The sequence below is a fragment of the Acinonyx jubatus genome, chromosome E4 (genome assembly GCF_027475565.1).
Source record: "Acinonyx jubatus isolate Ajub_Pintada_27869175 chromosome E4, VMU_Ajub_asm_v1.0, whole genome shotgun sequence".
In the NCBI taxonomy this organism is placed as follows: Eukaryota; Metazoa; Chordata; class Mammalia; order Carnivora; family Felidae; genus Acinonyx; species Acinonyx jubatus.
Window position 1 is genome coordinate 21,553,795 of NC_069395.1, and position 23,222 is coordinate 21,577,016.

Consider the following 23,222-nt stretch of genomic DNA (forward strand, 5'->3'; position numbering starts at 1 on the left):
ACAGTGTAGTGGTACTTGTTTTACTGTATCGTGAATATTTACAGATCAAGAAAAACTAGCAACACTAGAAAACAGACATAGAACATAGGTGAAAAATGAAAAGATAAATCAAGCTTACAGCAAAGATGGTCATACTCACACTAGGAGAAATACAAGTCAGTGTTGCAGCACAGTACCATTTTATGTGTAAAATTGGTGGAGATAACAAAGATTATCCAAATTATTAGGGTACTTAAATAAGTTTTTCAGTATATTTCTGATGAGTGTGTAAATCAGCTCAACCTCTTTGGAGGGCAATTTAATTCTATCATAATTTAAAATGCAGAGTCATTTTGTGTTAGGTAAATAATAGTGGTTTCACTAAATAAATCTTTATTTTTAATTGGTGTCAGGATTTGCTCGGAGATTTTGTGCCAGGTAGTGTCAGTCCTTCAGGGATCTAGGCTCCCTCCATGTAGATTCTTTGTAGTATTGTGGGACTTGAAGGCTTTCACTGGATTGTCTGAACCTGGCTGCTAGAAGATGGACTTGAGAGTGTGTGTGTGTGTGTGTGTGTGAAGGACTGTGGAGGAGAGTTTGTCTAGGCCTGGCAATGGCATATGTTTGTGTGTGTGAGTGTATGTATGTGTGTGTGAGTGTATGTATGTGTGCGTGCTTATATTGGTTAAATGGTCTTGGTATGATACTGGTAGTTAGGGTGGTATAGAAAGATTCACTGAAAATGATCAATTAAACTTGGGAAGTGAACTTATTTTCGTTTCAACATTACACAAAGCTTTTTATTTTTTTCAGCCAACTCTGTCAGACCTTCTCTCTGGATTCCTTCTACATTATCAAGGCAATTTTTAAAAGGTGTCCTTAGTGTCAAAAATCTGCTTCAACTATTTCTGTAATTTGGAAGCTGTGCATTTTTAAATAAAAAGGAACAGTAAGATATTACTTTCATTTGTGTTAGAAGAAATGAGAAGGAAAAAAAATCACAAATAATTTAAGAATATGTATTAATATTTCAGGCCAACATCTTTCATGGAATAGAAACTACTTGTACATTTCTGGTACTTCATGTTTCTCAATATGCATGGAAAAGATACATTGAGATGTATTTGCATAATTGATTTTTTGATCATTGTTAGTAAAACATATTTTGATATCTGTCTTCTAAAAATCCTCTTTTATAATAAGAGACTCAATAGGCATACATTGAGTTTTTTGTATTTATTTGAATCAAAAGCTAAAATTGGTAGCATGACAGGTTTGAAAAAATTACATCTTCCCAATTATATTAAAAAAGGCAATCAGGAAAAGTAGATCTGAAGCATCCTTAGTCAAACATAATTAGGTGCAGTGGTGTAAAATACTTCTTGCTGCTCTCTTTAGTAATACCTGTGTTCTAGTTAAACAGACTTTCACCTAGCTCCACACTGCCACATATGCTCATCTTTGTGACTCTGAATTTGAATGTTCTTCCTCACATTTTGTACCAGAAAAATAGAACTTACAACCCAGTGGTCAACTGTTAAACTAAATAGAAGAGGATTTTACTAATAACATCTTATAAAATGTCAAAACATATACTATTATTTTTCTCTTGCTCATACAGAACTTCTGTTTGTCATTTTCCTTTAGATCTTGTGGCTCCTTCCCTCATAGTTCCACCCTGACCCCATGGAATGCTGGATTATTCTCTTCACCCTCTTGGTCTGCCATTGGCATCCCAGATTGTCTTCAGTCAGATCACATGGGTTATAATTAAGGTATGCAACTTGACAAAAAAATTTTCTTTTACCTTTGAAATATTAATGAGAAACCAGTTCTACACATTACATAAAACCAGAAAATAGCGATTCCTAATTAAGATAGTTAATAATTATGCAGTCTTCTGTACCAGGATATGAGTGTACTGAGTTGTCATGTACCAAGGGAAGAATCAGAATTGAGGAAATCGAGAAATTAAGGTAAGAAATCATAAATAGAAAAGATTGTAAGGATGGGCAGAGCAAGGTGTAAACTTTAGTCTGTTCATAAGGTTAGCACAACTGAGAAGCCAGCAGAGTAATAGGACCATGAAGGGTGATGACATAATTTTTTGCCAAACCAGGACGTTATTGAGTGAAAGGGGATGCTGTTGATAAGCGTGCCACAATTATAGGCCTAAATTAAGACATTCTGAGGCAAACCAGCTCCCGATGAACATATGGTCACCATAAATTAGGTTGATGCTGAAAAAACTAGACAACAGCAAGAATCCATTTTACCTTAAGCCTAAGATCATGGGAAATATTTCAGAGCAAAGTGGGGAAGAGAAACAAAGCAAGTGTAGCCAGTTTTAAGCATTATTAGGGCAGTGTCATGTGTACCCAGAGTTCCGTCTCTCAGAAGAACTTCGTGAAATGGAACACAACATATATCTCAGAAATAATCTACCTATTAGATGAAGGAATTGGATATTTACACACCGATTCTTGAGTCTCTGAGGACAGCTCCTGGTAGAGAATTCTTCCAGGTCATGGAGGTTCTGAGAAATAAAAAGCCTGCAGGCACAGACAAGCCAGAAGTCTAGGAGAGGATTATGGGTGCAAGGGTCCCACGTCAGCTACATATTTTATGCTCTAAAATTAAGTGCCCATGGTGGCTAGTTTCAGTTTGGGAAAAATAACATACTCTAGATAAAATGATAGCTTTTTTTTTTTTGGTTTATTTTGAGAGAGAGTATGAGTGGGGGAGAGAGAGAAAAAGAGGGAGAAAGAATCTCAAGCAGGTTCCACACTGTTAGCACACAGCCCACCATGGAGCTCAGACTTTAGAACCATGAAATCATGACCTGAGCCTAAACAAAGAGTTGGACACTTAACCAACTGAACCACTGGGTGCCCTTGAAATGATAGTTTCTAATCATTTCTGATTGATCTGTATCTGTGGGAGGAAATTGTGTTAAATGGTGCTTGTTCTGTAGTATTACTCCAGAAATCAGTCCTCGTTTGAGGAGAGCTTCAAGTGGACTGGTAAACATTTGAAAATATTGCAAAGGAGTTTTAAATTGACATCTCCTAATTTCATCACTAAATGTCAGGCAGTTTTCTCAGGTGATTCTTTAGAGTTTTGAAAGCAGTTGTACACTATTTTTAGTTAGCATCAATGGTTAGGGATTGTATTGGAAGAAAACATGCCAACTGTCTTAAAATTCTCAGACTTTGAAGGTACCACATGAGAGGTGGTTTGGGAAACTATTCTAGAGCATATCCAAACTGATAATTTAATTCTGAGGCTACTGTGATGATGATATGTATATGCATACATACATGTTCAAACCCATCAACTTGTATCCATTAAATACTTGCAGTTTTTTATATAGGCATACTTTGGAGATCTTGCAGGTTCAAGACTACCACAGTAAAGCGAATATTGCAGTAAAGCAAGTCAAATGAATTTTTTGGTTTCTTAGTGCATATAGGTTACATTTTTACTATACTGTAATCAGTATTGTGTGCAACAGCATTATGTCTAAAAAAATGTACATACCTTAATTAAAAAGTTCTTCATTGCTAAAAGATCCTAAACATATTTGAGCTTTCAGTGAGTTGTTGTCTTTTTGCTTGTGGGAGGGTCTTGCCCCAATGTTGATGACTGCTGACTTAGTGGTGGTTGCTAAAGGTTGGAGTAGCCATGACAATTTTTTAAAATATGAAAAAAGAAGTTTGCCATGTCAATTGACTCTTGGTTTCATGAATAATTTCTCAGCAGTGATGATGTTGGATAACACTTTACCTCCAGTAGAACTTCTTTGGATACTGGAATCATCCTACAACCTGCTGTGCTTTAGCAACTAAATTTATATAGTCTTCTAAATCCTTTGTTGTCATTTCAAGAAGCTTCGCATCATCTTCACCAGAAGTAGAGTCCATCTTAAGAAACCACTCTCTTTGCCCATGTGTTAGAAGCAACTCCACCTCTATGAAAGTTGACTATGAGATTGCAGTTCAGTGTCCTCTTCAGGCTTCACTTCGGGTTCTAGTTCTCTTGCCGTTTCTACCACACCTGCACTTATTTCTCCACTGATGTCTTGAACCCTCCAAGTCATTCATGAATGTTAGAATCCACTTTTCCCAAACTCCTGTTAATGTTATTTTGGCCTCTTCCTGTAAATCATGACTGTTCTTTTTTTTTTTTTTTTTTTTTTAACGTTTATTTATTTTTGAGACAGAGAGAGACGGAGCGTGAACAGGGGAGGGGCAGAGAGAGAGGGAGACACAGAATCTGAAACAGGTTCCAGGCTCTGAGCTGTCAGCACAGAGCCCGACGCGGGGCTTGAACTCACAGACTGCGAGATCATGACCTGAGCTGAAGTTGGCCGCCCAACCAACTGAGCCACCCAGGCGCCCCGAATCATGACTGTTCTTAATGACATCTAGAATGGTGAATCCTTTCCAGAAGGTTTCAATTTACTTTGCTTAGATCCATCAGAGGAATCACTATATATGGCAGCTGTCACCTTACAAAGTGTATTTCTTAAATAATATTTGTAAGTTGAAATTTCTCCTTGATCCATGGGCTGCAGAATGGATGTTGTATCAGCAGGCATGAAAACAATATTAATCTTGTCCATCTCTATTAGAGAACTCTTGGGTAACCAGGTATGTTGTTAACAGAAAGTAATATTCTGATAGGAATCTTTTTTTTTCCTGAGTAGTAGGTCTCAACAATGGGCGTAAAATATTCAGTAAACTGTGTTGTAAACAGTTGTGCAATCACCTAGGTTCTGTTTTTCTATGTAAAGAGCACAGGCAGAGTAAATTCGGCATAATTCTGAAGGGTCCTAGAATGTTTAGAATGGTAAATGAGTAGTGCTTCAAGTTAAGGTCACCAGCTGCATTAGCCATTAACAAGAGAGCCAGCCTGTCTTTTGAAACTATGAGGCCAGGCATTGACTTCTCTTCTCCAGCTAGAAAAGTCCTAGATGGCATCTTCTTCTAATGGAAGACAGCTTGGTCTACATTGATAATCTGTTCTTCAGTGTAACCACCTACCTTAATTAGCTAGATCTTCTTGATAACTTGTTCTAGCTTCTATGTTAGCACTTCCTGCTCTGCCTTGCACTTTTATGTGATAGAGGTGGCTGCTTCAATCTAATGACCCAACCCCTGCTAGCTTCAAACTTTTTTTGCAGCTTCCTCATCTCAGCCTTTATAGAATTAAAGGGAGTTAGTAGTTTGCTCTGGATTAGGCTTTGGCTTAAGGGAATGTTGTGGCTGGCTTGATCTTCTTTCCAGACCTTGAAAACTTTTTGCATATCAGCAGTAGGTGTTTCACTTTCTTATTTGTGTGTTCACTGGAGTAGCACTTCTAATTTTCTTCAAGAACTTTTCCTTTGTGTTCACAACTTGGTTAACTGTTTGGCACAAGAGGCCGAGCTTTCAGCCTACCTGGGCTTTTGACATGCCTTCCTCACTAAGCTTTATCATTTCTAGCTTTTAATTTAATATGTGAGACCAGTGACTCTTCCTTCCACTTGAACACTTAGAGGTTATTATGGGTAATTAATTGGCCTTATTTCAATATTGTTGTATGTTAGGGACATACTGAATGTTGTATGTTACGGACAGCTGAAGGAGAGGGAGAGACACTATGGAAAGGCCTGTCCGTGGAGCAATTAGAACACATACAACATGCATCAGTTAAGTTAGCTGTCTCACGTGGGTGTGGTTTGTGGCTCCTCACAACGATTAAAGTAGTAACACAAAGATGACTGATCACAGATCACCATAACAAACCTAATAATAATGAAATTGTGAAATGCTGAGAGACTGACCAAAATGTGACAGAGAGACACCAAGCGAGCAAGTGCCTTTGCAAAATGGTGCTGATGGACTTGCTCAACACAGGGTTGCCACAAACCTTAGGTTTCCAAAAAACATGCAGATCTGTGAAGTGTGAAGCAAAGCACAATAAAATAAGGTATACTTACCTATCAGTTACACCTCAATGACATAGTAAACAAATGGAAATAGTTTGGCAGTTGTATTTACTGTAGAAATAGATTTTGAGCAGAATTTTTTTGATGGCCATCTCTAGTATGATATTTAATGTTAAAATTTTCTAGACTATTTTTCTAGTAAAATTACTAAATGAAAATATTCCATTGAGTACAATAAGTAAGGCGAGAAATTTTGTTCTTCGGCTATTTTTTTTAAGCTTTTATATTTGGAAAGAGAGAGAATCCCAAGCAGGCTCTGTGCTGTCACTGTGGAGCCTGACACGGGGCTCGAAGTCACAAACCATGAGATCATGACCATAGCCGAAATTAAGATTCATGCCCCTGGTTTTCTTTTTTTAAAACCTATATCTTTAGTGCCAAGACAGTGGCTTGGGCCTTAGGATGAAGGACAGCTTTGGTCAGGGGGGCCTGGGGTCAGGGACCTACCCTGGTACAGTGAGAATATGAATTAGGGGAAGACCTTGTTGCTGGAACAGAGAATCCAGACTTGCAAATAGAGCCTGATATTTAAAGAATATGGAGAAGGTTATATGGAAAATGTAACTGTACAGGTAAAAGTCAGTACCAGACACCTGCGGCAAAGGTAGAATATCTAACATGTGGAGAACCAGATCTGTTGTTCACAGTCGGTATGGCTCCAAGCCTTAGCTAGAATTCACTTTGTCTCTTGGACAGGGCATAGAGTTGAGAATAAATGATAAGAGCAACTCAAAGTCTAGTTGTGAAGAAAGCGATTCTTTGGAGCTAGGAAGAAGATAGCATCCCAGGGAGCCATTCCTGGAAACTGATTTTGGGCTCAGTAATTTGGCAGAGACCTAATGGCCAGGATTGGGATGCTTGGAAATGTCAGGAAAGAGCAGCAAGATGAGTTGATGTCGAGTCATCTGAGATCTCTTAGTACCTGGAGCCTGAGGGTAGAGCTAAGTCTGCCTCTGTGCATTAAATGTTCCAGCTGAGTCTAGAAGAGAAATACAACAGCAGGGGACGAGACACATCAGTATAGTTTTAGAATAATGGCTTAAAACAGTGTTTCCCAAGGATGTTTCATGGATCACTATTTTTAAGACATTGTTTCTGCAGTGAGAGCTTCATTCCTGCAAGTGCTACTAGTCTTTTCCCCTTCATGAAGAAACACACTACACATTCACATGTTAAAAACTCTGAGAATTCCAGTAGTAAAGAAAGGTTTTTTTCCATCCAACACCCATTGCATGGAGCCAGACTGCTGTGTAGTAAGTGTTGAGAGTGGCTGGATTAGATAACTCTCAGCAGCAGTAGTCACTGAAGGCTAGAAGTAACTTTGTAAAACTTTGTAAAAGGGGTAGAAACACTCCATCAATTGCATCTTGAAGAAACTGCGATTTGGTAAGAGTGTACTGAGGAAAACAGAATTTGGTTCAAAATAGCTTTTGACTATATTGTTAAGAAAAGACAGAGGCTGTCAAGACAAAAAGGGCCTAGGGCATCCTTGCTTTATTCTTTTGTTAAGAGAAGTCAGGAAACAGAAAATACCAGGTTGATTGCATTGGTGTGGCTGTAACTAGGAGATGAATAGGAGTGGAAGAAGGCATATGTGTAAGGTGCTTCTGTTTCAACATTTACAGTCATAAGCCTGAACACCTGAAGGAAACAGTAATCAAAACGGAGCCTGTGTTGCAGGTGACGATGGGGACAGTTGGAGGCTCAGATCGGAGGAGATGCTCTGTTAGTGGCATTTATAAGACAGTAATAATGCCTTTAAAATTGGATATCACAGGGGCACCTGGGTGGCTCAGTCGGTTAACCATTGGACTTTGGCTCAGGTCACGATCCTGCAGTCCATGGGTTCAAGCCCTGCTTCTGAGCTGTCAGCTCAGAGCCTGGAACCTGCTTCAGGTTGTGTCTCCCTCTCTCCGTCCCTCCCCCACTTGTGCTGTTTCTTTCTCTCTCTCTTTCAAAACTAAATAAACACTAAAAAAATTGGATATTACATATTGAACTAATAGGTCTCTAGCAAGAGCCTAATGTTAAATTTATAGGCTGTTGCTATTAAGATATTGTGATCAATGTTTTCCAGAAACATACAACTGAAAGAATTGTTTCTGATTCATGGGATCATTGGTGTACCATGTGAGACATAAACTGTGTTCATTTTGACTGAAGCTTCATTCTGCTTCAATTTATCTGACTTTCATCAAAAATAAGATAGACACCTTCAAAATTTTATAGTTGATCAAGAAACCACCACAGATGTATACCTTCTATATTAGGAAGATACTTATATTTGTGACATCTCCATCTTTGTATATTTATTTGCAAACTGAATGATGATAAAATTTAGAAGACTGTTTGTACTTATATTCCATAATGATTTTGCCTTATTTATGTAAATATCTATTGTCAGTACATTAATACAGTATTTATATCTTTGCCTGATTTTCATAAAGGCGTTTGTGAGTATACATGTGGAACATGTGTGTGTGTGGAATGTGTGTGTTATATGCTGTGTGTATCAATCAGAGGTTAAGGTGTGTATGTATGTATTTTACCAGGGAATTTATAGATTTTTATAATGTTAAACTAGAAAAGAAGCATCTGATTCACCTAATTGGAGGCTCTTCTTCTTTTTTTCTTCCCCCAATGAGGAGCACTACATTGGCACACATATTTAAAATTAGATTAACCATTAAATGAACTCAGAAGCTGCTCCTTTATGCAGTATTGTTTCGGAAATCTTAATGGGAGAAAATAGTTGACTTTTGTGCTAGTTTCTGAGCTGTAATTTAAGGAAACTATTCCATAACTCAGAAGTCATCTTTGCTTTAAATACACTTTCAAAATGTATTAAAATGAGTATCTCAAAATCTTAGGACTAAATGCTTCCAAGGTTTTCAGCATTCATGATGTCTTTTATATGCTTCCATTCTTTATGTCCTTCCATTTTTCATTGTAAATAGACAAACTAGACCATGCTGCTACTGTAGAATAAGATGAAGGGATCTTGGAACCATAAAATATCTTTACGAATTTTAAAGCTTTCACCAAATGTTAATTAACTGAACCTCCTACCAGCCCTGTGAGTAGTCACAGTAAGTATACCATAATACCCATTTTATGGGGAGTGAAATTGAATGAACAATTGGAAGAAAACAGATCTAGTACGTGGCTTCTTTGGCTGTGTGTATTTTCACAAATACAAGGAATACAACTGTACTTATGTACTGCACTGAATTCCAAGTTTGCACCTTTTGCATAAATTAAAATGCTTTTATAACTTATGTTCAAAAATTTACATTTTATTAAATTTTGGTGGAGCTCATATTCATAAAACAATAAGCGTGATAATGTAGAAATTATAAAGCAACAGTCAGTTTCTGCTTTCAGAGAGTTTAGTCTGAGGGCACAGGATGAAGGTAGTTTTGACTAACATTGAGAAGATGCAACAAGTAAAACACAGGGCAGAAGATGGATTGCAGTGAGGTAGGAAATGTATTCACCAGGCGGTCAGAATAGCAGATAAAATAAATAGATGTCCTGTGAACGACACAGGTTTGAACTGTATGGGTCCACTTATACATAGACTTTTTTTTTCTAAATATAATACAGGACTATAAATGTATTTTCTCTTAGGATTTTCTTAACATTGCCTTTGCTCTACCTTACTTTATTCTAAGAATACCATATATAATACATACATCACACAAAGTATGTTAATACTGTTAGTATGTGTTATAGTCAACGGTAGACTATTAGAAAAAGATTTTGGGGAGTCAGAAGTTGTACATGAATTTTATTTTCAACGTTTATTTATTTTTGGGACAGAGAGAGACAGAGCATGAACGGGGAAGGGGCAGAGAGAGAGGGAGACACAGAATCGGAAACAGGCTCCAGGCTCTTCCATCAGCCCAGAGCCATCAGCCCAGAGCCCGACGCGGGGCTCGAACTCACGGACCGCGAGATCGTGACCTGGCTGAAGTCGGACGCTGAACCGACTGCGCCACCCAGGCGCCCCCAGAAGTTGTACATGAATTTTAAACTGCACATGGGGAGAGGTTGGCATCCCTAACCCCCTTGTTCAAAGGTCAAGTGTACTTCTTAGGAAATTGGGCAGACGGGAGGTTTGGATGTTAGATGTGGCAGTCTTTGAAGGTGGTTAGATGTGAGTAGCAAAGTGTTAGGAAAGAGGAAATCAGAGTCAGGGGATATAACAGGGTTGGTTTAAAGGAAAAAGAGCTAGATGGAGAGCAAAAGGTGCTCCTGATGAGGGAGGAGAAGGAGGGGGAAGAGAGTCAAAGGTTAAGGAAGAAGCAAGAGTGGGGTGGGGTAGGGAGAGAGATACCTACTATCATGTGGTTTAAATTTTTGGAGAGAGGGTTTTATTTTATTTAATTTAATTTTATTTTTTTTAATTTGGAGAGAGGATTTTAGAATTTTTTCATTTGTGTTGTGTTATATAATTTCCTCCTCATTCCTGCTTCAAGAAAGATCACTTCCCTCACCTTTGTTGTTGGGTTAGAGGGGGGTCTGTTGATGTTTTTGATGGCTCTGACACCGTTCCTGCTGAGACGGGCTTTTGGTGAGTTCAATTGTGAACACTTTATGAATGTGTTAACTAAGAAAGCCCAGGAAGCTTGCTTGTGAAGTTTCAGGCTGGAAATTAGATTTTTCTCAAGCCTCTAAAGTCTCCCCAAATTTTAAACAATGCAAGACTTCTGAAATGGGCAGGGAAGAGGCTGAAAGTCATACTTCAGTAGTTGAGGTTTTTTTTATTACCCTGGGAAGGGGATTACAGCTGTTCAAGTCAATTAAGCAAACATTAGAACACCTGATGGAAGTCTCTGTAGGAAATGAGACAGACTTGTGGAAAGTATAATATAGGCAGAATAGGACGGGGGAGGAGAGTTCTAGTTAGAATACCTCCCTGAAATGTAATAGAGGAAGGAAGTCTCAGAGTTGGAAAAATTCCAGAAATTTAGTGAGAGTCTCCAGTGTGTCCCATCACTGTGATTTTATGCCCACAAAGACATAGCTTTCATTATGTGCCAGAATGCCTGCGTATAAAACAACATAGTTATTGAGAATTGGGTGAGGGATAAGCATGGAATTGAGAATGCAGACGTGATTACAGTGTGACGGGGTCATTAATAGAGGGCAAGATAGTCATGTTTCTTTTCCCTACTTTAGGATTCCAGGGACTCAGCTTTGAGCTTGGGTTGTGTCAGTGGCTATTGATTGGATGTAGGAAAGGAGATGGAGGAAGAGAGAGAGAACCCAAAGGTAACTCTGATATTTTTTTGAGCATTACAAATAAGGATAATAGTGTCACCATTTAGAAAACATGGAAGAGAAGTATAGGAACAGTTTTGCTGAGGAATTGTGATTTTGATATTGAAAAGATTGCTTTTGAAATTCTGGTTGGCCTTCAAAGAAGAACTTTCTAGCAAGTAGAATTTGGAAATCACTAAAATGGTTCAACCTAGAAACCTTGTAAGTGAGATACTTGGAGCTAGCTATCAGATAAAATCAATAGGGGAGGGACTGAAAGATCCAAATGGAGCAGACCTATCACAAGAATCTTGGGAGGAGCTGCCTCATGGCCGGGCCGAGAAAGAGCTGCCACTGAGAAGAGTTGTTTAGAGGTAAGAGGAAAGTCAGGTGAGGTCAGTGGCCAATAAAGAAAATAAATATTGAGGAATGTGAGACAGGTAGATGTAACACCTACCCTCTCTCCAAGCGAAGTAATTCAAAGGAAGTCTATTTTGTTCCTGTACTCAGCTTGAAGTCAAGAATCTTTTGGAGATAGGGTCTGCTCCTTCAGGTCAAGATGTTACTCCTTGTAGTCTAGCCACCCGCGAACTCATAACCAAGTTGTCTCATTTCCTCACCCTCATCCAGTGGTGTAGCAGGGACAGGATAACCATATTGAAAACTCCCATTTGAGGAAAACAATGAGAGATATATAGCATTCATTTGTCCATTGCGATGATGAAATTCTGCCAGGCAGGCATCATGAAGTTCCTCTCTCCTAGCTGAGGTAAAGAATCCAATTAGATCATGATTCTTCTTTTTGGAGTTGGAAAGTTTAGGGAGGAGGAAGTAAAATAGTCATTATTCACAGAAGAGACAGTTGTGTGTGTAGAAAGTTTGAAAGAATCTTCAAAGTGGTATAATTAACAGATGGATTTAGCAAAATTGTTAGAAATGAGATTATACATAAAAGTATATTTCTGTATACCAGCAAAAAACCAATTACAGCTGGAAAGATTTTTAAAAAAAAATTGCATTCAATAACATAACTCAAATACTTAGACCTAAAACTAATGAAAACACAACATTCATGAGTGAAATTAAAGACTTAAGCAAATGGAGGGAAATAACTATGTTTATAGATTAGAAGACTATTGTGAATTTGTCAATCCTTCAGAAATTGATGTATAGATTTAATGCAATTATAAAAATCCCTTCAGGAGGTGTGTGTGTGTGTGTGTGTGTGTGTGTGTGTAAACACTGGCAAGCTTATTCTATAATTTTATGAAAATTCAAAGTACAGGAATAGACAAGTATTTAAAAGAAGAATAAAGTTAAATCAAGTCATTACAAAATCTTTTGTGATCAGGATAATACAATTTTATAAAGATATATAAACCAACGGAACAGAATAGAAAGCCTAAAAGATAACCATGTACATGGACTTGATTTAGGAAAAAAGCAGCACTGATGTGTGGTAAAAGAAAGAATGATATTTTCAATGAATGGTGCTAGATGTAATTATCCATATGAAACAACATTGTGAGGTATATTAACATGGTCATGTCTTGTAATAGTTGTTTGTACTCTGTACTGTTGAAGATGTCACCATACGAATAGATCTGAAGTGATTTATCCATTTCACTCTTAACGGGCATTTGGGTCATTTTCAGTTTAAATAGTGCTACTATAAACACAATCCTACCTATCAGGAGTATACACTTGTGAAGAAAACTGGCTCATACAGCATGCAAATATTGGGCTGTGAGAGGATGCAAGTTTTCTAAGGTGATCATGGCAATTTACAAAAGCACAGGAGTATTTGTCCACATCTTCGCTAACACTTGATGTGTTATTTTTTTTTTTGTTGAACGTGTAGTACTGTAACATTGTAGTTTTAATCTGTGTTTTCCTGAAGACTAAGGAAGTAGTGTGCCTTGTCATATGTTTATTGACTGTGTGGTTATGCTCTTTTGTAAAGTGCTTAAAGATTTTGCCCCATGTTTCTCTTAAGTTTACATTTTCTTAGTGATTTCTGGGAGAATTTTATATATTCTGGATAAGAATTCTTTGTCTGTTATATGTATTACAAATATCTCCTCCTACTTTTCTCCCCACTCCCTTAAAAGTGTCCTTTGCTAACAAGAAATTTTTAAAATTTTAACATAGTCCAATTTTTTAACTTTTACTTTATAGGTTGTTGGGATGTTTTTTGCTTTCTATTTAAGAAATCTTTTCCAATGAAAAAGTCATAAAGATAACCTGATGTCCTCCTTTTATTATACATTTCACCTATAGATCTACAATCTGTAACTGGTTTTCATGGTTGTGTGTACCTCACAATGTAATATTGAGGGAAATAAGCCAGGTACAAAAAAGTAAATGTTACATACCTTTGAATTAAAAACAAAAATAGGCCAAGTTGATAGTGTTAGGTTTGGGATACTGGTTACTCTTTAGAGAAAGAGGGACTGAGCAGGAGGCACCTGGAAGACTCAATTGGTTAAGCATCCTACTCTTGATTTTGGCTCAGGTCATGATCCCACGGTTTGTGGAATTGAGCCCCTGTTGGGCTTTCTGCTGACAACATGGAGCCTGCTTGGGATACATTCATCCTCCCTCCCTCCCTCTGTCTCTCTGTCTGTTTGTCTCTCTCTCTCTCAAAATATTAAAAGAGGGACTAAGCAGGAATACAGAAGAGAAGCTGGAGGGATTGAGGTTGCAAGGTCTGGTTCTGCTGGGTTGCTTGGGATACTAGTTACTGTTGATCTGTGTTCTGATTACTTACTTGGGTTTGATTTGTGAAAATCCATTGACCTCTATACTTATAGGTAACTTTATGTTTTCTTCAAAAAAGTTATTATGTGATTTCCCACAAGTTAAATGTAGCAGATGGAGAAAACTTCACATAGGAAAACAAAAATAGCCTGATTAGCTTTTTAAAAGACTAGTAGGAAACATGAATTCATATCCATGCATTCACTGCATACTAAAATTGAACAAATGTGATTGTTTTCTCTCTGACTGTGGGATGTTTAATAACATTTAAATGTAAATAATTGGACACAAAAGTGGGAGGGGAGAGGGGAAGAAGATGTCTCTGCTATGGAAGGACACAGCACAAAGGTGGCCATCCACGAGTCAGGAAGAACACTTTTACCAGAACTGGACCATTACTGGCACCCTGATCTCAGACGTCTGGCCTCCTTCTTCTGTGAGAAATACATTTCTGTTGTTTAAACCACCTAGTCTATAGGATTGTGTTATGGCAGCCTGAACTGACTAGGACACATTTTACTCAAAGATTTAATGGAAACACTAGTTGGTGAATTGGTTAGATATGGGAGGTTAAAATGTGAATTAAAATTTCCTGTGGGCGGTGAGTGGAGTCAATTGAAAATTTGCCTCAAATTTAAAACCTGTAAGTGGCAGCGTTGATTCAATTCACTACCTCCTTGAGGACATAGTTGTGCCGCTCATTAGATGCTGCCAAGTTACCATAAAGCCATATTTACTGAGGTTACTTGTAATAATCCTGTGATATTATTGGTGTCTAATTTACTTATTCATCTTCAGGACCTATGGGATTCCTGGGTTTATGCCTAGGAACTCAGTCTGTGTAGGTCCTTGGCTGTCCTCAGTGTAGCAAAGGAGGTACTTGTGGGAATTCATTTGGAGGGGGTATCACTAAGTGCCCTAGGTGCTTGCATTCAGAATGCATCAGGATGGTTTGCCAACTTCCATCTATATCATTGTGTCTCCTTGAGGCCATTTGTGCTTTCCAAAGCCGTAGGAGACTTTGTGCACAAGGCTCCTTCCTCAGATCAGACAAAAATGGCTTGGCAAGTAATGAAAAGGATTAGCTTACTTCTTTAATAAAACTCTAGTGGTGGTGAACAAGTACTTTAACAGTGCTGTTCCTTAATAGTTACATTAGGTATTTCTCTCTTAAAAATGTTCAGAATCTTAACCATAAACTGTTCTCTAGAGATGCAAATTGCCTGGGGTGTTCAACTGCCAATTGGGATTGAAGCTGTTTGCAGCTGCAAGGGAGCATTAAGACAGAATAAATCTGATCATCTCTGCTTCTACTGAGGATTGGCCAGGATGCTGTGGTACCAGCATGTCTTCTAGGGAGCAGATAACGCAGTGTAAGTCTAGAGATCTATTTTTGTCTGCTGACCTCCAGCGTTCTCAGCTCTCCTGTTACTTTACTAGAAGGGTTGGGAATCAGCCATCGTGACGTAACACCCAGGGACTGAGTCAAGCTTATTACTCTTTTATTAGGCTTTTCACTGAAGAGAGGAAGTAAAACATTTTCAGAAGAAAACATTATTTTGTTGGGATCCCATTAATATCTAATGATGATTGGACACTGTGTGCATCAGGCACTGTTTTAAATCGTAGGTAAATTATCCTCTAAATCCTAAATGTTGGTTGGTATTATTTCATCTTCACAGACAAGAGGTTGAAATGGAGGGGTTAGGAGCTGGCTGTGTGGTATAGCTAGTAAGTGGCAGACGTGGGATTTCCATGTAGGAAATCTGTCTCCCCACATGATCCATGTCATGGGTGCTGCCTTTGGATGGTGCCATGGTCCTCTGATCCTGTATAACAGAGCTTTGATTTTTTTCCCCCATGCATTTCCTCTTATACATTTTAGAGGAAGCTTACTTTATCCCCACCCTTGAGAGTGGTGAGTACTTCTGGGCTCAAGCCAGTCATCATTGGCCCCATTTTCCTTGCTAGCAATGGTTTAAAGCACTGGTCAATAAAACAGGAGGGTTACCTTGCTCTAGAGTTCCTACAGAAGGGTTTTGCAGTGGTGAGAAGTGCCCATTCTTCTTTTGAATTTAATCGTGTCTGCATTTTTAGATTAAAATTACCATGGTATACTTGGTTTATTAGGGGAAGTTGCCTGAGGATCAAAGCTAACCCACTAAGCAAGGCAGAATGGGAATCTGAGTACCTGGTTGGATGACATCATTAAGCTACTGAATTAACCAGTCATGGAGTTACCCCGCTTCTGGTTTCTTTGTTGTTTGAAGTAATAAAATCCCTTTTTATTTAATTCACTTAGAGTTGTAGTTCATTTGTTAAGTAAAGCCTTCTGGTTTAGTATTCCAGTACTATTTTTTAAGGTGTCAGCTTAGAGCTCTGCTTCCCCATCTGTATCTCTTTACAAATTGTGGATAAGATTAATAACATAGTAATAATAATGTTTATTGAACTCCTTTTAAGCACAGAACTCTGCTAACTGCTTTTCATGTTTCAATTTAATAGGCTTGCAAAAGCCTGGATATGTGTCTGGCATCTAGTTGATGGGGAATGTAGTTTTCTCTCCTTTCTTACCCACTCATTAATGCATTTGGTGCCATGGAGAGAAAAAACGTGTGAAATGCCCTTGTTTTTGAGAGTTAATGTAGGTAGAAGGGAGCTGGTTTGGGAGTCTATTTACAAGAAATCACATTATTTTTAGAAAAAATAATTAACTATAATATAACAAGCTAATTTGAGGAGGATTGGGAAATAAGGTTGGGAAATAGGGGACTCAATAATGGAAGGTCTTGAAAACTGGGCAGAGTAGGTAGGACGTGACACATTACAAACTAGGGTCTATTGGAAGTTTTTGACGCAGAATGGGAAATAATATGAAAAAGTAAGGAAGATAAGTCATTGTGAAGAGAAAGACTGAAGTTACATAAGTTGATCAGGAAGCTATTGCAATGAAATCTGGGTAGAAAGTGGTAAAGTCTGGATTATATTTCACTCAAGTCCCATTAATTCAGATCTCAGAAAGCCTCAATTTAAAAGATGAATTTTATATTTTAGTGCAAGGCCTATTGATGTTCACAATAATTAGCTGAGAGAATTCAGGATACTTGAATGATTTCTGGATCATAGGGATAGATGAATTAATGTTCAGTCCTGTTTGAAATTATTTAAATTAAAAAAAGTCTCTCTCTCTCTCCTCCTCTCTCTCTCTCTCCTTGTCTCTCTCCCTCTCTCTCTCTCTCTCTTTCTCTCTCTCTCTCTCTCTCTCTATATATATATATATAAATTAACCCATTTAGTCTTTATAACAGCTATTAACTAGATTATTAAAACAGGAGTGCTTTCTTCCCTATTGTGGACAAATGAGTAATTTCAGTATATTTAGAGATTAAGTGGTGTCTGTTTACTAATTTTAGAAAATCTAGTGGTAACTTAAAAGAATATTTTCAGGCTTTTGTTAAGTAAAGATTTTTTTAGTGGATCTGTATATTCTGTATCAGAGAAGAAAACAGGCCCATATATTTCAGATGACATTTTTTTCTGGTTAGTGGGAAGTAGAATTGTGAAGAGAAAGTACCCAGAAAAAAAGCTATCTGTGTCAGATAACAACCGAGTGGTTTAAAAGAACAAGCCCTAGCAAATCATAGACTGAAACAACAGAAAAGAAACAAGAAAGAGATAATGACGTGCCGCAGAACAGAAGAGGCAAAGACCAAGGCTGGGCAACTCATTACAAGTACAGACATAAAACCTCGAATGAATACAAGGTCAAAAACAGAATTGTCACTTAGGACCTCAATTTCAGGAAACAAATCATATGTGGCCTAGACGTTGTCATGAAAGGTTATTTCTTGCCCTCTAATCAGATTTTTTTATTGTATTTTTGATTGATTGTCTAGGATGTACAAAACAACAATAGGAAACCAGGCAAAATTACTGGTCACATATTTAAATGGGAGTCTGAGCATTTTGAAACACGGGTAACCAGAAGATAAAGATTTATAAAAACATCGAGTTCCCTGCCACATGCCATTGCAACCAGAGTTTTAAAAATTATGCAGTACAAAAAAATTCACATATTAATAGAAAACCAGGCATGTTTTTTTTTTTCTTATGTCTTTTCTAAGGAAATTTTAAATTATATCCAGCTCTTTTGGTGCCCGGATTTTTAGAGTGAACCCTTCAAATTGCCAAAGTGAATGTTGAGGTTAGTGACAATTTCCATAACATTTTATTTTATTTTATTTTGGAAGTGTCCCAAAGTTCAGGTGGCTTTGCATGACATTCACATGTTAAGCATTGTTTGAGTATAATATCAACCAACTAAACTCTAGTTCATTGTGTAAATATTTATTATGAGCCCTTTGCATGTGACATGCAGGATGGATATTGCCATGTCCTTTTGGAGTTTACAGGGAGGAGAGATTGTTGACAAAGCCATAGAGACATTAGCTAGGCATAGATGTTGTGGGTGGTGGGGGACATTGATGTTTAAGACAAAACCCACTGGTGAGTAGAAACTGTCAGGTGACCAGGAAGAGAGTCCCTGGGTAGATGAAACTCTCTGTGTAAGAGAGAAGAGAAAGCACAGGCTTTCCCAGAAGCATAAACCTAATTTAGGAAGAGGTTTTCAGGTGAAGAGATAAATGGGTAAAGATGGAGCTGAATAAGTAAGAATTGCTCTTCTTCCACTTGGTAAGAAGATGGTAAACGTCCTCCACCAATACGGGTACTTCAAGGATATTTGACACGATGGGCCAGCAAAAAGAGCCAGAGTGAATTTCTTTTTTGTTTTTCATTAGACTAATTACCTGATTTCCTTTAGGCAGGTCTTGGTTTCTGCTAATCCGTGGGCCCAGGAGACAGAGCTTTTCTCTACTCTAGTAGCTACTTCCATAGTATATTTCCTTTTTCTAGCAAATTGAGAAGCCTCATGCCAAGACTCAATTTCTAATAAGAAATTTATTGTTCTCTAAGGAAAACACTTGGGGGAGAGAAGCATTATATTAAAAAGAATGGATATACTTTCTCATTTTGAAACATACTTACGAGCCTCAAGAGGCAGAGCAGAAATTCCCCAGAAGACAACTGCTGAAGTGAGGAGGAATGAAGACTGGGCTCTTTCTCTGAGCAGGTAACCTCATTAATGTGCTGTCTGTGGAATGGAGTGAAGGTTGACATTTTGTTTTAAATACTTTCCTTCCAAGGGGTTTCATTTTATTATATGGTTCATTTAGGGCTTCCCAGCTTCGCCCAGAGAGATCCTGAAGGACAGTATATCTTCTGGAGTCAGAGTGAGCCAGTCATCATAACTATACAAATACAGTTACATCTCATAGGCTCTAGTGTTGAAAACATTTTCAGTTCTAGGATAGTGACTTGAGTTTGGCATGTACCTTGTGCCAGATGGAATTTGGTAATTGGGAAGATAGTATTGGTTTTGAATCAACAGCAACAAACTTGGTCTGTAAATCTGGTTTTAGGTACTTACCTATGTGCTAAAAAAATAAAATACACAGTATAGAGTTGAAAGCTTTAAAAGACCTCAGTCTGAGTTCTAGTTGTATGGGTCATGAGCTACCTGATCTTGTAAAAATGTACCTTAGTTTCCAATTCCTTCATTCTAAAATGGGGATAATTTAGAAAATTGCTGCTTATTATAGCACTTACTATGTGCTTACTTCTATTTTCAGTGCTTTATAAATATTAACTCATGTGATTGTCGTAACAAAGCTGTGAGTAGAGACTATTTCAACTGCTCTGATGTTGGTAATACCACTGCAAGGATTTAGTGAGGATGGAGTAAGAAATAAGTGTTTCTACTCATCCTTCATTTATTGCTTAACCAAAAGTGTACAACTAGTTGATGTGAGAGGGCTTACCAGGAATGTGAGCTATTGTTTCCTGAGATAGCTTGCTGATTTGTATCCTGGCCTGCTGCTTCCTCCTCATGAGATGAGAAATACATTTCTGGACTAGACCCTGGCCTGAGAATCTAGCTTATTAGCTGTTGAATGAACAAGATTTTAAGGTAGGAAGGAAATGGCTTTACTTATACACAGGGTTCTGAAGAGAGAGATTAGTGTCATTCTGGATGGTATCATGATAGCATGTGGATGTATTAGATTTGAGTTGTTGCCTGAATATGTAGTCGACGTTCTCCCTTGATCTGGCAATCCCTTCTTTGGGTGGCCTACTAACTTAAGTAGAATGTGTAAAGAAGATGAAAAGTGATTTACGGTAGCTCACATACAAATAAAAGATCAGTTCCTTAAAACAGATAGGAAAATCAAAAGAAAACATGAAGAGGTCTTTAGATTTATGCATTGAGTTAGCCAGAATAGGCTCCCCCTGAGAAAAAAATCTTAAAATTTCAGTGACCTAACACAACAAAAACTTACTTCTCACTCCCACGGTGGTTTGGCATGACCTCTTCAGGCAGCTCTTCTCCAAACAGTAACTCAGAGATTGGTTCCTTCCATCTTGTGGCCCTGTACTCGGCTAGGTCCTTGGATGAAAGAGAATGGAGGGTTGTATGTGGGGAGTGTTTTTTTAAGGCCATACCTACCAATGACTCACATTGTTCAGCTTATGTTTCATTCACCAGAACCTGGTCAACATGAGACCTGTAACAGAGATTGGGAAATGTAACCAAGCTGTGTCAAGGAGGAAAAGAGAAATGGTTGGGGGGGCAACTAGTTAGTCTTTCCTAGGAAACTAAGCTAAATAAGCAAGGAACAAAGGTTTGCTTTAACTTCTCTGGTAGATTGTAGTTTTGTCCCAATGGTTTATTTGATGCTTGCCTCTGAGAGATTACACATTATCCCTTATTCCATATAACTTGCAGTGTCCCCTACTGTAGAAGGCATATATTTTTTTTCTCTCCATTGAAATCAAACTTGGCTATGCTACTTGTTTGGCCAGTGAGATGCAAATTATACTACCTTCTGGCAGAAGCTTAATGAACCATTGTGTGTTTGGCTCTTTGCTGTTTCTCTGTACCATAAAAACAACAACATGTCTCACACATATTTGATAGCCTGTCCATCAGTCTGTGTTCTGGAATGAGAATACCTCTAGAGCAGAGCCAAACAGCTGAGTAGAGTTGACAGGAGTTGGAGTGGCTATGGACAGCCCACAGTTGCCATCATGTTGGGCTGTGGTAGGGTCAGTGTTCGTCATTAAAAGTCATTGACATTTAGGAGTTGTTACCTCAGCAAAGCTAACTGAAAGTCTTCATCAGGCACATGTGTAATTCCATTTTAGGGAAGATCAAAAGTTGGTGCCGAGTTTATAAGTCAGATATGTAAACAGAAGTTCTTTTTTTTTTTTTTAGAGCTGACTCTAATAATTGACAGTAATTTGTACTGTATGATTTGAGGTGTATATAAGGCCTTCCACTTTCCAAATATTAAATCAAGTAGTCATGTTGTTTTCTGTCTGCTTTTTTAAATGTGTAACTGAAATAAAACTTCCAGCAATAAGATCACTAAGGAATTAGAAAAACAACATATTGCTTTTATGTTCAAATGGTCACTCAAAATGAGTATACGTTATTGGGGAAAGTGAGAGAAGGTTTTGAAAGGGGAGTGAGTAGAGACAGTTTTCCATTAACTTACTAGCACATACTAAAAATTGATGTAAAATTTGACACCTTGTGATAGTGAAGAGAAAATTTTGAGCAAGTGGAACACAAAATAGTTATATTTCTTTTTCTTTTTTTTTTTTTAAATTTTGGAGAGAGAAAGTGTGAGCCAGGGAGAAGAGCAGAGGGAGATAGAGAATCTCAAGGAAGCTCTGTGCTGACTATGGCTCAGTGTGGGGCTTGATTCTACAACCCTGGGATCATGACCTGGGCTGAAATCAAGAGTTCGATGCTCAACCAACTGAGCCACCAAAAAGTCCATAAAATGGTTCTATTTTAATTTCAGGTGAAGATTAGGAATTATTGAGGGTCTGGTGAAGCTAGGTAGAGCTGTGAGGATCACTGAGCAGCAGGAATGATACAAGGACAGTAGGTGAAGGGCAGTGAGTAAGTCAAAAGACTGTGTGGGGTATCAGAGGAGCACTTTATCCATAGTTAATCCTATTCACTCTTGTTGGAAGATAAAACAAATAGTTTGACTTATACAGTGGTAAAACTTGTATAAAAATTCAGTAAATTCATTGGCTGTTGGTTATATAAAGGAAATCATTACTAGAGATGATTTGGTCACTGTTAATAAACTTAAAATGATAGGTCACATGCTAGAATACAAACTGATGTTTTACTAGCACATTTGCTATTAGAATGATAGTGTAGTTACAAGTTTGGGCTTGGACTTAGATGGGGCATGCGGTTTTGCTGAGCAGTAGGTCATCTTAAAGGCAACACCTGTGTTTTGAATGGGATAGGGTTTTGATGTTGGTTTGGCATTAGGTTGGACTCTTTGTGGTGAAAGAGGTAGGATTCTTACAGTGGTTGCAAAGAACAGAAAATTCACCTTGAACTGGCTTAAACAATAAAGGAAAATTGTTGGTCCTTTCACTGTAATCCCTGGAGCCAAGTCAGGTTTCAGACATGGTTTAATATTAGGCTTTGGCTCAGGTTTTTCTGATTGTCTTAGCTCTGCTGAGACATGTGTCTGCTTTAATCTCAGACTGATATCCCTCATGCTTGCATTGTGACTGCCAGCAATAACCAGGGCTACATGCTTTGCCTTGCACATTCAGAAGGAGAAAGGTGATTGCTCCCTATACTTAGTGTCAAGATTCTTGGATTTCACCCTGCTTGTTTCAACCTGAACTTGCCTCTGTGTCCAGGGGAAACCCATATTTTTCCATCAGCTTTCCCTCATTTCTGAAGCAACCACTGTGATTAAATGAATGAGATTGTATTCCTTGACTTCTATCATCCAAACTACATGGTTCCCACACACTGAGGACCTCCTTTTCCTTAAAAAAATCGTAGGTAGAGGGCATGGGGAGATGGGTCTTGGGCAAACAACAGATCATTGTCCTGTGTGATGACATGGGCTCTGTCACTGACTAAAACTTTCAGGCTGATTGAGGGAAATAGAACAGCTCAAGGCTTTCATGTTAAATGGATATGCTTTTTGGCCTCATTTTTTCACATATTAGTATGTGAAGTTGGATAACTTTTATGGTTCCTATTGAACCTCAGTTTTTCTATTTATAAAAAAGAAATCTGTATTTCCTTGACTCCTGGACTTCAGTGCTTTTTGAATGC

At 38.0% G+C, this 23,222-nt stretch overlaps 1 long non-coding RNA gene across 2 annotated transcripts in view; it reads left to right on the forward strand.

Moving 5' to 3' along the window:
* LOC128313079 (uncharacterized) overlaps positions 1-23,222 on the forward strand; it is a 549,707-nt gene that overhangs the window by 139,572 nt on the left and 386,913 nt on the right. For both annotated transcript variants that reach the window (XR_008293246.1, XR_008293245.1), the window contains exons 4-5: positions 1,627-1,754; positions 18,971-19,127. This is a non-coding gene — a long non-coding RNA (uncharacterized LOC128313079). The remainder of the gene's footprint in view (positions 1-1,626; positions 1,755-18,970; positions 19,128-23,222) is intronic.